This window comes from Humulus lupulus, chromosome 4 (genome assembly GCF_963169125.1).
Source record: "Humulus lupulus chromosome 4, drHumLupu1.1, whole genome shotgun sequence".
Classification (NCBI taxonomy): Eukaryota; Viridiplantae; Streptophyta; class Magnoliopsida; order Rosales; family Cannabaceae; genus Humulus; species Humulus lupulus.
The window spans coordinates 242,682,228-242,687,146 of record NC_084796.1 but is presented as its reverse complement, the minus strand read 5'-3'; positions in this window follow the sequence as shown (position 1 = coordinate 242,687,146).

The window sequence follows — 4,919 nt, the reverse complement described above, 5'->3', positions numbered from 1 at the left end:
AAAAATAATGTTATGACTGTTGATGGCTTTACGCCTCGTCGAATAGAGCAAAGGATTAAAGACAACACTGTGGTACTGGTACTTCCAGTTCCTTTAGTTTCTTTTTTTTTTCTTTCTAATTTCCAAATAAATTTGTATTAAAATTATAAGTTTTTGCATAAATGTCCTGAGTTTTATTTTATTTGACAAATCAATTTCTAAAAAAATAAATTGACAATTAAGTCCTTGTTATAAACGGTAGCAATTAAGGACGTGTGTTGGTATTATTTTTTGTTTTTTATTTTAAAGTTATGCTTTAATAAATGATAACAAAACAGTTTTTGTCGTTTTAAAAAAATAATATATTTTGTTAATGTTTTTTAAAAATAATTTTTAAAAAATTAATAAATATAAGTACAAATAAAAAAATATTTTAAAAATTTGTAATAAATAATGAGATAAAGTAATATAAAATAAGGAGTTAGAAAGTAAATACATAAAAATTGTAAAAAAGAAATTGAGAATAGAGAAACTGATGCGGGAAAGTGAAGTGATCATAGATAAAAATAAATATATAGTTGTTAGAGAATATATGGAAATATATTCAATGGAAATATGGAAAATCAAAATACAACTCTATGCAAAAAATACAATAGACAATGTAATATTAATTAAAGAAATGTTACAACTCAATTACACAAAATACAAGTCTATAGGAAGATGTAAAAGAAGAATATTACAAACTCAAAACAATGATAATACAAGTAAAATAAGAACAACAAGATCAAAAGAATAAAAATAACAATAATAAGAACACAAACTCTCACACAACCAAAGTATAAAGTAGTAGGGATTACCAACTTGAACAAGGTCCAAAACTTTATTTACCCTATTCTCTAAGCACTAAGGGATCTCTCAAAGAAATAGCTTTTTATAATTATCAAGTCTTTATGGTGTATTTTCCAGCCAAGTGTTTTGTTGATAGAAAATAATGTGTTTTACAAGTGAGCAATAGGCTCTTATTTAAAGAGTTTTGAGACACCCTTTAAATTTCAAATTTCACTAACCTCATGGTTGTTACCAATAATTAATTTGATGTTTATGGAATTAAAAATGAGATTTGTGAGTTATTTTAGTTGTTAGAGTCATTCAAGAAAAATTGGCAACCAACTATCCTGGTCGCAGCAAGGATATTTCTTGCCGCAGTCGTGGCCCTCTGTCAGTGTGGTCGCGGCCACAGGCCTTTTTCAGCACACAATTTTTGTGCAATTTTTCTAAACGATTTCCAACAACTCATAATTGATTTTGTAACCTCAAACATATTATTGGGATTAAAATCAAATCTTCAATAACTATATTTCATAATGGCTTTGTGAAATTCAAACTCAAATATGTAACACACAATCTACACATTATTGGATAATATTTGAGAGTTATAAATTTGTGACTAATTTTGTAACTCCAAAATATGTCACATTTGGGCATACACATGTATCTAATTTTGTGACTCTCAATAATATATTAGAAGGTGTGACAAATCACATTTTGTCAAATTATTTAATCTAATATTATATTATTTAAAACAATATAACAATAGTAAATGATGATAGAGAAATTATAAGATTATAAGCGAGCAAAAATTGATGCGAGAGAAAGTGATATAAGGATAAGTGATGTGAGATAATAACAATTAAAAAAGTGGTGTGAGAAAATAAATAAAAAATGGACAAAAAAAGTTTGAGAACAACAAAAAATAATTCTTTTATTCTCAAAATTTTTTATTTTTTGTAACTTTGTTTTAAAAAATTATTTTATCAAAATAATGTCAAACATCCTTACTTATCTTAAAAATATATATAATTTTAAGTTAACGAGTCCAATACTCTCTAAATTGCCCGAAAATAAAAATTGAAGGATATATGTGGGGAAAATTCTTAAAATTTCATATGGTCAAGTAATTATACATACATAATAATTTAAATGATTATCTTCGTAAACAAAACTAAAATAACATTAGTCATTTTTTATTTATGAAATATTATTGTTATGAGATATTTTATGTTTTCCAACCCTTTAAGATGCAATTAATATGGATATTGAAGCAACTTAAAATTAGATTTCACACATTTTAATTTAATTCACTAATAATGTTATATGGTATTGGACATTGACAGAATCTGGACTAAAACATAAAGGCGCCCAAATTTTTTTTAATAAAGATCGTGCTAATATATATTCAAAATATATAAATGTATAATTTTGTTCTTAATTTTACGAGATAAATTTACATTTTTATATATATACTAGATACAAGCACATACATAGCTTAATTTTATTGATATAATTTATTAATTATTTTTATTAAATTTATATTAATGTCATATAAATTTTGAAATAAATATTTTTTTAATTAAATAATTTATTTATTTTTGTTTAAGTTTATGTTTGTTCTAGTTTTTGAATTTGGGAGTAACAACAAGAGATTATATATTATATGTTTAATTAATATTAAATATTATACGTGAATTTTAAATTTAAGTTTTAAAAAAATAAAAAATTTGTTACTAATTCATAATAAATTATATTATATGTTTAATATGATATTATTCTAATAAGTGAGTTTAAATTTAATTAAATTTTATTTAAGTTATAAAATATTGAATTTTATTGTTTTTAAATAATTATCATTGTAAAATATCTCAAAATATTATATTTTAATTTGTTTAATTATTTATTATTTTAAAATAATTATTATTATAAAATATCTGAAAAATAGCATATTTTAAAAATTTTAATTATTTATTATTTTTAAATAATTATCATTGTAAAATATCTCAAAAATATCATATTTTCATTTTTAATTATTTATTTTATTTTATTTAAGTTTAAGTTTAAGTGTTTATAAACTACCGTTAAATGTAAGAATATTCTGTTAAATATAAAAATATTCCGTTAAAGTTAACATTAAAAAAATGAAAAAACAGTCAAAATCAAGAATTTTCATTATTTACACATTTATTATATAGAAGAGATATGTATTTATAGGGAGCGACTACAACGCATTCCCTTTTTTTGCAATACCAGTGCATCCTTTTTCTATTTTAGCACCTGGATATATATAATCCCAATTTTTTTTATATGACGGTGTACATTGTAGGTATTTAGAATATCCTGCAAATTTTCAAGAAATTCTTAATAGTTTACGAAGCCAAAAACAAAATTCAAACTGTCAAATTTTACACGCGTACACAAAAAAATAAGCACGCGTGCAACAGACAGTTTAGACCATGTTTCGGTACCATAATTTATTCAGAATTTCTTGAAAATTTGTAGGATGCTTTAGATAGTTATAATGTACACCATTATATAAAAAAAATTGAGATTATGACTATTTAGGTACTAAAATAGAAAAAGAATGCACCGATGTTGTAAAAAAAGAAATACATTGTAATTGCTCCCTATATTTATTATAATTTTGTTAAAAAATAAAAAATTAGGGAGACACGGTGTCTGGCCCCCTAACTCCATTATTGGTATAGAAAACATATGGTACCCATTGAAATACCCTAAAAACTATGGTAGAAAATTGAAATTAAGTATTGCTAAAAATATATATATTAATTAAATAATTAAAGTTTAAGGCAGTTGCTAAAAGTGAAAGATAATATAAAATAAAAAGAGGGCGGAGAGTTTGGTAATGGAATGGCAAGCGTATGGGTCGGTAGCGTCAGAATCAGTTTGCCGTTGAAAGGTGGAGAGAAATTTCTTGTTCGGATTAGGACATAACATATATTATATACTTCTCTAAATACATTTATTAATTCAACAAAAAAAGACAATGATTAAAGGTAAAATTAACAATTCCTAAAATAACACAAAAATTAATAAATCAATGTGGAAAATTATCAGAACTTACTTTTTCTTCCTTTTAACTATTTTTAAATATGGGAGAGAGGAGAAGTCCTTTGATAATTATTTTGGCTTGAATTAATCATTTCATTAGTCATTGTGGATCGATTAATCTAAATTATTATTTATATTTTATTTGATTTTGATTGCTTTCTTGTTGTAATGAAATTCTACGTTTGCACTTATTTTTATTGACAAATCTACCAGTTAAATTAAATGTATATATAATACATCTAGTCAATGTTAACAAATAATTTAAGAAGGGAAATTTGACTTTTTATGCTTAATAGTGTGGTGTAATACAAAATAATGCTAGGCATTTTTAACATTACAAAATAATGCCAAAAGTTTTGCTAGTACCCAAAATGCCCCTGTCACAATTCCCCCCAATCCCACTTTTGATTCTCCTTCTCTCTCTCAAACTCTCGGTCAAGCTCTCCCCCGACCATTGAACTACCCAGCTCTCCCCCGACCGTTCAAGCTCTCTCTCTCAAACTCTCGGTTCAAGTCCCCGTCGCAACCCCCGTCGAAGCCGCGCTGCCCCCCGTCGCAGCCCCCGTCGAAACCCCGCAGCCCCCGTCGAAACCCTGCGCTGCTACCCGTTGTCTCCCCTCTCGCCTCTCGCCGTCCGTTCGTCATCCGAAACCCACGCCTCTCGCCGTCTGTCATCCAAAACCCACGGTTCGAGTTTCTCCATACCCAAAACAAAGGTAAGCTTATTACATTGAATTTGTGTTTGTGTGTATGTGTATGGATTAGTGTGAGATTGTTTGTGTATGGATTAGTGTGGGATTGTTTGTATGTATGGATTAATCTGGTTTGTTTTGGGTATGGAATAGTGTGGGTATGTTTTAGTGAAGTCTGGGATTTTTGTGGGTCTGGTAAGGTTGCTCGATGGGGGGTTCGATGCATGCTCGATGGGGGTTCGATAGGTTAAGCCGTTAAGGGTTCCAAGTTTAGGTTCGATGCTCGATGGGGGTTCGATAGGTTAAGCCGTTAAGGGTTCCAAGTTTAGGTTCGATGCTCGATGG